Genomic DNA, 13,332 nt, shown 5'->3' on the forward strand with positions numbered 1-13,332 from the left:
TCTCCGTCTGGGACTTCATTCTCTAATTGGCAACTGACCAAGTTTCTTGCAGGGAAGATAGTAAATGAGATCCAGTAACAGAAAGCCATCTTTCATGTTGATAAATCAGAAACTGAGTCTGGGATTCATTGCCACAGCACAAGTGGGCAGCTTACATGCAGAATGGCATTTCATGTCCAAACACGGTTTAATGTAGCGCATGTTTTATACTGAAAGCTGGATTCTTCTTTGTTTGGACAATATTTTTCTGTAACTTTACTTTCAACAGACAGAAGTTTTTTCTTTTACTAAGACAAATTTTGTATTAACTGATTTAACTTGCAGGTGGGAGTCACATGCTGGACTGGTGAGATCTTACAAAAGTTTCACTTATTTCTCTTTCCATTTTGATGCTCACCAAAGCTTACTTAACTGTTTTGTGTTAGTAACTATGTTTTGGTGCATAAATAAATATTGTTCTTGTATACCTTCCATGATTCACATTCTTACTTCATGTTGAACTCATCTACACATCACTGATAAACAGACACACACACTCCCTAATTCCACACCTTTAAAACCTACAGACCCTGACTGACAAAAGGAAGTCCATAAGCAGGAATTTGTTTTATATCTAACAAATTATAATTATCTAGTTCTAAAGCAAAATTGTAATTTTGATAAAAGTGATGTTTTTATTTTTGTACCTTTTAAATGTTAAAATATATTGCTACTGATATTTGATGTTGTTAACACTTACATGCCTATATAAGTACAATTATTCAGAGATCATAGTTGACACATCTACTATAATTTATACTATTTATTTTATTTTAAGCCCAAAATGATGTAACTAACCTCAGATATGAAACAGGTGGAAACAAGTCTCCATTCACAAGTTCTACAGTATTCAATAGGTATTCTAAAATTCCACCTGAAAGACTTATCACATCCTCCAACACAACAAAATTCCACAATAAAATGAAGTAAACCTTTAAGAAATGTACAACTACATTTCATCCAATATGCTAATGACTCATCTGATGAAAACATCACATATTTTACACTTACAGGCTGAATATATTAGACTAATTTAACAAAACTTGTATTAGCAAACTGAAATGCAACGCATGAGCTTAGAATTTATCGACTGCCTAACAATTAAAACTATCAATAAACAATAGTCATTTCTCACTTTCATTTACTCTAACATGGATTGAACTCCTAAACAGTACAAAAACCAAAGTTTGGCAAGTATGAACTAGGCAAGAGGTCTATAACAAGTCAAAATTGTAGAACAGCAGAAAATGTAGTAAAAATCTATAAAATATACGTACAATCAACAAGAGAATACACAGCACCAGCCTGTATAAATATAGCACAAACATATATTTAAACTAAAAATTACAAACACTACATGTGTTGGCCAATTCTGAACAAAGTTAATCTTCAATGGAGCTGAAGACACTCTTCTGCTGATTACATGTTTTAAGAACTAACCTGTTTATGGACTAATTAAGACTTTTTTGGATTTAACTTTTAGAGTATTATGTCCAACTCTAGATTTCACTAAATGACATTAATTTATTCCTTCTTTAACATCTGTTAACAGGCTACTTAACCAGTTCCAGACCCTAGCTTAATAGTTTTCACTTTCAAAATACGTTATTTTGAGTAGTCAAACAAACATACAAATAAATTTACACTAACACTACAAATCAATCAATTAGCTAACACTGAACTGAATGCTTCAACTTTTGAATCACTGACTGAACAGAACTAAAATCATCAATGAATAAATGACACTCTACTAACTAGAAAGCTATTCACTTCTTGTATTTAAAATGTATCATTGTATAAAGTTTTTATTACATTACTTGATCTTAATGTAATGCACCTTATAGCTAATACTTTAAAACAGAATATACACAAAATAAAAGAATCCTTCCACAGTCAACCAACTGATAACACACTCAATCTAGCATAGAGCATGGACACAGAGCATGCAAAACTAGATATTCCTCTTAAACACATTCCAATACTTAGTTAATTCAAGTCCTAATGAAGAGATCCCAAATGACTGGAAAATACACCAGACAATCCAAGTTCGAATCTTGTCCAACACAGAAAACAGTTCTTCCACACACCAGACAACCCAAGTTTACATCCTGGCCACTACCAACACAAAAAACTAGTTCTTCCACATACTAGACAACCCAAGTTTACATCATGACCACTACCAACACAGAAAACAGTTCTTCCACATACTAGACAACCCAAGTTTACATCCTGGCAACTACCAACACATGGCCTTACCATAAGTAAAAAATGCATTTGTTATTTGCATCACATTTTATATCAATAACAGAAGAAAATTATCACTGTATACATATTACTAGTTAGGCCTCAATTGGATTAGTATAGTTTTTGTCCCATTATCTAAGAAAAGAGTTTTAAGGAAGAGTACTAAAGAAGTGATAGGATGATAAAACTATCCATGGGATAGGTTAAGCTTTAACTTATTTTCAGTTAATGAGATTCATAAGATAATCTAGAAACTGATAGGATAACCTCCTTTGCATATTCTGAAGACTACAAAATGCATGCAAGACTTGAAAAACAAGCATGGATCCATTTAAAACAGTTATCTGACCAAAAGTAAGACTAAGAATATTGGAAGCCAGTATTTTATACAAGTTTAATCTATTCACTGTAACTGTTAAATATGTGTGCAGGAGGGTTCCCTTCTGTGCATCGAAGGTTTCTTGTATATCAAATTTTATTTGCAGTGCAAGTGGCACAGATGAGAAAAAACAAAATGCTTGACCCAATGTTCAGTAACAATGCTTGGCTAGAGGGAGAGTGACTCAACACTTGAATACCCATTACCAGTTTGTGCAGAAACATTTTAAAAATAAATCTCATATATGGTACAACAAATGTAAAGTACATAATTGCCTTAAAGGTATATATAACATCTGCAGTGGATGGGTTAAGCGGTAAACATTTCCTCAAACATGGATGGTTAAGCTTTTTTTTACTTCCAAAATATAGGTGTGCAAGACCAAAACATGCCAAGTTATGTTACATACTCTGACATGGTCAGGCTCATAGTTGCCTACTGTATGAAATTGGCAGTAGCAGCTAATTCCCTCAACTTCATTCAAGACAGACCTTAATCCTGAATTGTAAAAAATAAAAGACAATAAATGCATTTTAATTTTAATAAATGTTCTTTAAAAAGTTGAAAGAATTTTACAACTTTCTTCTGTATTGTTTAAATATCAGTCAATGTTCTCCCAAGTTGAAATTACATGTTGGCCCCATTATAACTTATCTCTTATGATTTGGAACATCAACTAATATTCTCATGATAATTGAAAAAAAAAAAGGTAAAATGTTTTGAGCTAATGTTGGGTATAGTATTTATGTAACTGAAATAAACAAAACTGTGTCAGAAACAGACATCTACCAAGATGACTTGAAAAGCCTGTAATTTCAGCCTATTCAGACTTTTAAACATTTCTTCTTGCTGTGACAGCTAATAAACAGCAAACAAAACTAACAAACAGCTCATACAGTCAATAAAATTTCAGAGTGCTAGGAGCCAGTTTAGTACTTTAAAAATAACAAAAACTTAAATTACACTCCAGTTTCATCTTGACCTCAACATCATATGATGAGTACTTGCACAGATACTAGGATTCAAAACAATCCACAGTCTCTGGAGCTAAATTCCACTAAAAATGGTTGTGTCATACTTATCTTTCAGGGTACATTCTGTTATAGACCTAACCAATGCTCACTAACTGCTCAATATATATCACATCATCCAGTGGTATTCATCAGTTTTGTGACAGAGTATTTAGACGATAAAATAAATTACGTAGACAAATTACGAAGGTAAAAAAAAAAAACATTTTCACCTTTTCAAGACTAGAGGAATCAAATCAATAAGTTACCAGAAAATAAAACTTAGCAGATTACACTATGTAACACAAATTTTGTTCCTGGATAGTATCCGTTATTTCTTAATTGCTTATGTTGCAAAAGTACAGAAAATGGCCATTATTCCCTTCTAACTTTGCTTTTGTGCCCTGGATAATGAAATTTAGAAACTAACCTATTTTCTATGTAAAAATGGGCAAATTTGCACATTTTCATTTACCCAAGGTCTGAAATACCCAACATATGAATCAAAATTTACATGTATTTACACTAAAGTTATACAAATGTTTAGAAGTGAGTAGTTTTTTGAGATTTGCAACTGTAATGTAAATCACTTTCATGTATCAGTCCCCAAATACAGACTCCCATCATATTTTCATTATATGCTCCCAGGTCATAAAAGCAAAGTCTGAAGAGAAAAATAGGTCTTTTCCATTTACTTTAAGCACAAGCAATTGAGAAATACACTTTCTGTCCATGAACAAGAAAAAGTAAAAATTTTGTTACATTGTATTATCTTTCATAGTTAGAAGATGGAAAAAATCTGTCAACTTATTATTACCCTTATTAGTTACAGGTTCAAGAAAATTGCCATCAAGAGGTCATCCTAAGTAGTTATAAGCTGAATAAAATTATCAATTATTTATTAACCCACTTGATGCAAGGATCATGAAAATGTTGGATCTGACCAGATTGAAATTTGATGACAAACCAACCATTTATTGGTTTAAACTTTTAAAACTAATTTGGTTTTTTACCCACTTAAAAAAAACATTTCTACATCCTTACTTACCAATACAATCACAGCTAAAAAGATTTAAAGAAGACAGATATGTCAATAAATACTCTTTGTTACATATAAAATAATTAATAAAAATTAAAATGAAATTGAGCAATGTCACAAAATATCTTTTACAACTAATATTATGACTGAATCAATTAACAATACACAAGTAACTACTTGAACATGTTATTTTCAATTATTAGTTTATTATTTCAAACATCCATGCAATCAGAAAACTGCCATAATATTTATCGCACATAAAGTTATAAAAAGGACAGTCTGTGCTCTGCTTGCCATATGTATTCAAACCAAAACAATTTTTAGTGTCTTTTTTTTTAACCATCAAATTTAAGAATAGGTTAATTGAACATAAACAGTTAGCAGTTTTCCTACTAAGGTTGTTTTGCATAACTAACCCCTATGTAATAATATTTTATCACAAATCTCCAAACTTGAAGACATAATGAAATAAAGCTATAAAAGTTTTTTTTCCCACTTCAAATTATGTGCCATTTATTCCTTATTAGGTCTCTATAACAAGAAAATTTTCTTGGAATGGTACATTTTGAGGCACGTCTTGATGGAGAGGAATTCTAGTAGTTACAAAATCCACAATTGGTCCTTTTTCCAGTTTTCTGGCACATAAAACCTGGCTTAGTCAGTCGGCTTCTTTACAATTTTTGAATATTTTACCAATGCAGTGTACCAAGCTCATATACTGATTTTTATGCAGCTCATCAAATAATGCCTTCTAATGCTCCTGCTGTTTCTTACAGAGCACTTGACAGTTGCATAACAACAAATTCATCAGATGAAACAATTTGTAGTCTACTTTGAGTTTGTCTGTTTTTGCAGGAATAGTATTTTGTCATCTGATCACAGTAATAAACCCCTGATACATGTTTGTGTTGTAGTGGATAATAAAGTTCAATTTCATTTTTGGGTAACCATCTTTGTCGTTCTTTCTGCTATCAATCAACAAGTGAGAAGTTATGCATGCCAGATATCTTTACTAAACCCTAATCCATCCACATCAGTAGTAAAGTGTCCTTCTGTAGGCATGTAACCTCACCCTTATTCATAGTACCTCCTAGTTTAAAAGATGGTGGGAATTAGATGGTTGACTCCAGTTCCACAAGTTTTTGTCTGGTTTACAAGCACATGATTAGGTATTGGTACCTTACTGTAAAAGTTTTTTACACCTTGTAATTCTGACCATACAAAGGTATAAAAAACATTCTCGTACATTTTATTAATCACAGAGTGTCCTGTGCCACAGCAAAGACCATAGTTCAAAATATACCTTAAACCTGATTCACAAAGTATATAACCATTCAAAGCATATTTGTCTGGTTTCTAAAGGTTAAACTCTACATGAGCCTTCCCCTCCATTTCAACATCCCCTCATCCAATGACAACTGCTCTTGAGGCACGTACAGCATGTAGTTTATCATCACATTGGTTGTGTCATGCATAATTATTCTTGAAATGAAGAAAGTGAGCAATCATATAGATTCTATCTCCTGGCATGACATTATTGAAAAATGGTATGGCTAGCATGGCATCTGTAGACCAATAAACGTTCAGTTGAGGTTTATATATTACACCAATAAAGAAAACAAGTCCAAGAAGTTTCCACATTTCTTAGACGGTGACATCTTTCCAGGAATGAGCTCAGAATTTTGCCTTCAGTAGTGTATCTCTGAGAAACTGTAAAGCATAGAGGTTGGTTTCTCAAATAAGAACATCCATGAAATCATCCATTAAAATAAAACACGTACTCAACAAGGTCAGCATCATCATAGAGTTGCACAAGTAGGCAAGTGGTACCAGAGGCATTTTGGCTGTACAATATTTTCACTCCAGCCCTGTTCAAAATCACCTCAATCTTTATTTACGTTTCTACCCCTACCCCTTCTACAGGCACATTCTCTATCAGGAGCCCGTTCATCAAGTGGAATACTATCATCATCCCTGCTGGCTTCTTTGCTAGGTTACTCATCTTCATCACTGCTACTCACCCCATTCTCACTGAAGTCTGATTCAGTGCTACAAAAATTATCATTTTTGTTGAACATTTCTGCCTCTAAATCACTATCAGTATTCATATCATCCCAAACATTGTGAATATCAAGACATCATGTTCTCATGAGTGTAACCACCTTGAAATACTGAAGTAATGCAGAGATAAATCATTCATTGAAGTTGTGTAGCATGTCTACAACTCCCAGAATGTAATGAATTGTTTTTAGCATGGCCAAAAGAGGATGCCACCTCCTTATAGTTATTGTACAAAACCCAAATATGTTTGTTTTTAGCATTAAAGGACATCTAACAAAAACTGAACACATTTTTAGCAGAAAAATTAATGAGAAAGACATTTAACTGATCAGTAACTCCAGGCTCTACTCTCACACATAAGCATTCTTCTAAAAACCTCTAACTGGTGACCATTAAAAAGATGCAACAAATCGTGTCTTGGAAATCCAAAGAATTATACTTAAAAACTTTTACAAATCAATCATAATTTAAATGCAAGAAGAGCTAATACAGACCTAAAAGCAACAATTTACCCTATCAACAAGAAAGCTGTGAAGGCTATAAATAAAAAAAGTAGTTAGTTTATGTAAAGATGGTCACATTATAAACCTCAGTCGCAAAATAATGTAAAACACACTGGTGGGAAGGGACATTTAGTCAAACATAAAGGATAACACTAAGTAAGATGGAGGATGATTTTAACAATTCACTAAAAGTGCCTACTAAAGATGACGAATTCTGCAATAACAAGTGTTTCTAAGCGTGAATGTCTGCCTGAAAATGTTGAAATTCCCTAGTTTTAGAACGAAATGGCACTAAGGAAATATGAGTTCCTCCACAACCAACACATTTTGTATATTCAATAACAGTATGTGTTTGTTATTTCTTACACTCACAACACCTGACACATCTAAACAACTACATGATCAAAACCACAGCACTGAACAGGACTTGGTGTACACATGGTCATTTAAAGCCAGTAACTGTGAATTTGAACAGTCTCATCTCACAGAGTCATTTACAGCCAGTAACTGTGTATTTGAATTGTCTTGTTTTACAATCATTTACAGCCAGTAACTGTGTATTTGAATAGTCTTGTTTTACAATCATTTACAGCGAGTAACTGTGTATTTGAACAGTCTCGTTTTACAATCATTTACAGCGAGTAACTGTGTATTTGAACAGTCTCGTTTCACAGTCATTTACAGCGAGTAACTGTGTATTTGAACAGTCTCGTTTCACAGTCATTTACAGCCAGTAACTGTGTATTTGAACAGTCTCGTTTCACAGTCATTTACAGCCAGTAACTGTGTATTTGAACAGTCTCGTTTCACAGTCATTTACAGCCAGTAATTGTGTATTTGAACAGTCTCGTTTCACAGTCATTTACAGCCAGTAATTGTGTATTTGAACAGTCTCATCTCACAGAGTCATTTAAAGCCAGTAACTATATATTTGAACAGTTTCATCCAACAGGGTCATTTACAGCCAGTATCTATATATTTGAACAGTTTCCTCTCACGTGGTCATCTAAAGCCAGCAGCTGTACATTTGAACAGTCTCGTCTCATTGAGTCATTTAAAGCCAGCAGCTGTACATTTGAACAGTCTCGTCTCATTGAGTCATTTAAAGACAGTAACTGTATATTTGAACAGTTTCATCCTACAGGATGATTTAAAGCACTGAACAGGACTGGGTACACACATCGTCACTTAAAGCCAGTTACCGTATATTTGAACAGTTTCATCATACACGGTCATTTAAAGACAGTAACTGTGTATTTAAACCGTCTCATCCCAGCAAAAGTGATTACCACATTTCACTTACCGTAACTTTCCAAATACAATATCCATTTTAATTTTCAGGAATAGCCAACTGGCTTTATCACCATAAAAGATATGCCTCTACACTTTTACAAGACCGGGGTCAACTTAACTCTTCAATAACAAAAATAGTAAAAATAAAAGATTTGACTATATAATGAACAAGTCAGGCTAAGTACGAAAGTAACGGGAGTACAACTAGTTTTCCAATTTACAATATTTGTTCAAAATAATTTACCTTAATTAGTTCCTTTACAGTTTACCACTTTTCAAACAATACACTTCGTTATAAATTATCTAAGTTATCATTTAGGCACTTCGTTTATAAATCATAAAACTATTTTATTCTTACTACATTCTTAATCACGTTCATAACATTCTTCCATCTAAATCTACCGCATGTGAAAATGCATCAAACATAAGATCACGGCTCATGAGTGGTTAACGTATTTCGAAACTTAAAATACAGTTTTATTTAATACGCGTTGAAACGCTAAAAACATTTTAATGTAATATTTATATTATTATCTTTATTTAATTAATCGAACAAACGAAAAATGTTCATTCATGCAAACACATATAAATAATTGAAATAACCTAAAATAAATTTTAATTCAAGATAAACAACTGTCTAATGAGAAAATAAAGACTTAAGGTTTTTGCACATTTCACAAATTATTGTTTATCAGGAGGTATATAATTTATGACAAAATTCATCTTAGCTACAAAATTTTTAACTTTCATTCTCCTCTTAATTTGTCCATTGCGAATCCAAAATTACGGGCTTGTTAAAGTAGCATTTCAGACCAATCTTTTGTCACAAATCAATACAACAAGCCTTTTGTTCAATACCACAACTTTGTTAATTGGGCTGGATAATGGGAAATGAAAGACTCTCTGAAACGTTGGAATATGACGTATCTCTGATTATTCTCAAAGCTTATAACGCTAAACACCTGGTTTCGATGCCGTACTGAGCACAGCACAGATAGCCCTTTGTATACCTTTAACGACAAGTTAACTATATTACGTTAAATTTAACAGTTTGAATGTCAAAACCTTAGAAACCAATAGGCTTAAAATGTGTAATAAATATCACATTGTGTTTTTTCACATTCTTAATTTGTCCAAGGCAAAGTTAAAGTGAAAGATGTATAAAAATAACATTTATTTTGTAATTCATCGTTCCATCCCAGAAATGTCGATTTTAATCAATTATTTTCTTTCCGTTTAACTAGTCAACAGTTTCTGTTGTTTTGATATTGTCATACTATTTTTCTTGTTTAGTTTTTAGTTGTTGTTGTTCGTTTTGGCAATTCAAAACGTAGAATGCTCATATCACGTTACGTAAAATCGAGACATCACACGATTTTCAATAAGACATGCCAAATTCCCTTTAGCAACAATATGAAACATATAGATCACAATAGAAAAACAAGATAGTTAACAACTCTGTAATCTTCCTGGACTGTGGAAGTCGCCTGACCAATCCCAATATATGGATAAAAAACATTACTATAAACTTTAGGATTCCATATTTCCAACATTGTAATTACATCACATCTCATGATGCAATAATCGAATAAATAAACAACACATTTTTTCGTGTTTATAGTGTGTAAATTATCCTGTAATTGATCGTAAGATAAAAAATACAAAACCCTATAACCCGAGTACTTTCAAAAGATTGTTCATTTGTTTGTTTATTTGAAATTAAGCACAAAGCTACACAATAGGCTATCTGTGCTCATTACAGATATCAAAATTCAGTTTTTAGCATTCTAAATCCACGGAGAGACCTTACAAAACATGAGCCTTTCTTAAGCTAGTACAAATTATCAGAGGCGTAGCCAAGGGAGACTGGTCCACTGAAAAACCTAAGCATGCTAATCACATACTAATTTTTAATTTTTATATATATATACATACAATAAACTTGTTTTGTATAATTTAATAAAAAATAAAACTTTTTTCAACATTATTACATTCGATCTCATATATTTTAATGAAAATTTTATTAACGATTTAGTTGTTAATTTATTTGTCCCTCTTAAAACTTTCTGCCCCATCAGCGGAACATCTGACTATATGTTGGTTGTTTCATTTACATAGCTTGTGGTATGAGAAAGTTTCTTGTACTTTACCATCACTCACGGTCTTGTTAAGGTAGATGGTCATTTATAGCTCCAAACTTAATGATATTCTAAAAGTGGTCTCGTTATGAATCCTGGGCTCTTTAGCGAGTCAAATAGCTTCTGGTGAAGTCTTTGATGATCTAAGCAATCTGCTCCTCTCTCGTCGACACTCGTTTAAAGACAATCACTGGGGCTTCTCTTGGTTGAACCACCTTTTATTTGCCTTATTACAATTTGCATCTCTCGTGATGACGAAACATCCACTTGAAGTAAAAATATATTTCAAGACGGCTGGTGTGGGCTTTATAAATATGACGGTCAATCCCTCCATTCGTTGGTAAAAGAGTAGTTTAAGAGTTGGCGGTAAGTGGTGATTACTAGCTGCCTTTCCTCTAGTCTTACACTGCTGAATTAGGGACAACTAGCGCAGATAGCCCTAGTGTAACTTTGCGCGAAATTTAAAAAACAAACAAATAAGACGAATGGTATGGGTATTAAAACTTTTATTAAAATGAGGTAGAAAACAACATTTCAATCTTCTTAGGTCGTCTTCATTAATACGAATCTCTCATCTGAGAGAGTGGAAAAGTTCCCTACAGCTTCGAATTTTCCTCTTGCTAGAAATTTATGCCTATTTGCTGTTCCCATCATTTAATCTTTTTTTCTCCATCTTAGTGGACCATTTTTCACGTCTGCTACCGGATTGGGTAGAGTAAAAGTAACAATAGAACCATCGTCGATTAGCAAATTATAAGGCTTCCCGTTAATAAACTAGTTGACTTATAAACTTTAAATACTATATTCCTTATTTTTATTAGGTAGATAGAATATTCCAATTAAAAAGATATAAACTTCCTCGTTTCACATTGTAAAAGCTAGTCATTCCAAATGAGTAGCAAGATGAAAACTTTGTTATTCACTATTTGAAACTATTTCGAACTGAGTTAGATGTGTTTTCCATGGGACTTTTCCATCACAGTTTATTAGATTCTCGAATTTGCAATGTTGTTCCACTGGTTTGCAAGATAGCAGGATTAATTGGCTTCATGAAAACCTTGATTTTGAGATTCTTATTTTTTATGTCTTACCAAAATCATCTACTATACCATATAACTGAATATATTACACTTATTACCCCGCCTCCAGTTGCTCAGCAACAAGTTTGCAGACTTACTAAGTTAAATATCTGGTTCTCTTACCGATGGTAAGCACTATTGGTACAGCACAGAGAGTACATTGTGTAACTTCGTGCTTAACAATAACAACCAACGTAACGGATTTTATTGCAGTAATTCCAAAACAAAACAAATTCACAAAAGCAGTATAAATGTTAAAAAGAGTTAAAATGGGAGTTAACAGTGTTTAAGAAAGACAGTGAAATAGAAGGAAAGCCACGTGAGAAACAAAACATAAATAGTTATGTTTTCAAGAGATTGTAACTTCTTAACAAACATGATAAATCCGTACTTTGAAGTAGTAACAAAAATTCTAACAGAACAGATAAGTTTATTGTTTACAGGCGAGATTTCTTAAATAAGTGAATTTCTGGTACGCTAATTTTAATTTGTTGCCAAGATAACTGAACCACCACAGCAGACGATGATAGTAAGAGACTCTTTGCTATTTCGAAATCAATAAAATTCCATAAGTTACTTAAGTTTAAAAGCTATTAGTTTTGCAACATGATAAGGTAGCAATAACTAGAATAGTCCAAGAAAGTCCTGTAGTCACGGATGACACAGCAATGATCGTAACAGACATAGGCCAAAGAATAAGTTATCCTGTTCCATGTTTCATATGGCATCATCTACAGATCGCATGCTGTTCCATGTTTCATATGGCATCATCTACAGATCGCATGCATCATTGGAGATGCAAGATAGCTTTGAAATTTTCGTATGAAACATCGGTCAACCCTGGATAGGGATGCCAACTGTCTTATAAAAGCCAAGTCTGAATTAACGGCTAAAATCTCAAACTAAATGAAGCATGAGGTCATAGCTGAAACTTGTCAAAATTTGAAACATTGTGATACAATTAGATGCAGTAACAATTTTAAAGTATATTTATATGAAGTATAATTACATTTATAACAATTATAATTGTCAGGTTAGGTTAGATTCGTTGTAGTTTAATTAGACACACTTTGTACCAATAAGCTCTGTGACGTCGTATGCCGCATGACGTAATGTCTCATTTTCTTCGAGATTTAGACGCTTAATATGTTGTTATTTGGATTAAAAATTTCTTTTAAAACCAAAAAAATGTAAAAATAATATGTCACCATTTTCTTTTACAAAAATATATTATTCTAGCGGCCTAGCCTTTTTTTCATAAATCTTTATTTCTGACTTCTTTATGGCAACACTGATCTTAGGTCAGCACGTCATTGTGTGATGATTAAACTTATGTGCTTGAACAAATTTTCATTAAAAAGTATTTTGTGTCCGTGAAAATACTTTTGAAGTGCCAAAGATACAGGAAAACGTTTTTAGACAAATTAGTAATTATCTGTCATCCTTATAATAGATAAGTGGCTGAATATCAGTAATACAGCAGATACGAGGAAAAATCTTCCTAGGCCTAGGCCTAATACGAATTCATCGGGGTTATTATCGTGTAC

General features: G+C 32.8%; 1 protein-coding gene across 3 annotated transcripts in view; it reads right to left on the reverse strand.

The window, feature by feature from the left end:
* Nucleotides 1-9,002, reverse strand: part of LOC143252443 (piwi-like protein 1) — a 50,652-nt gene extending 41,650 nt beyond the window's left edge. Inside the window, exon 1 of one of the 3 annotated variants that reach the window (XM_076504548.1) lies at nt 8,927-9,002. The gene's annotated coding sequence lies outside the window, so the exon portion shown is untranslated. Of the gene's footprint in view, nt 1-837; nt 860-8,812 lie in introns of those variants that run through there. The other 2 variants (XM_076504547.1, XM_076504549.1) reach the window with 2 other exon arrangements.
* Between the last annotated feature and the right edge of the window lie 4,330 nt (nt 9,003-13,332).

This window comes from Tachypleus tridentatus, chromosome 6 (genome assembly GCF_004210375.1).
Source record: "Tachypleus tridentatus isolate NWPU-2018 chromosome 6, ASM421037v1, whole genome shotgun sequence".
Classification (NCBI taxonomy): domain Eukaryota; kingdom Metazoa; phylum Arthropoda; class Merostomata; order Xiphosura; family Limulidae; genus Tachypleus; species Tachypleus tridentatus.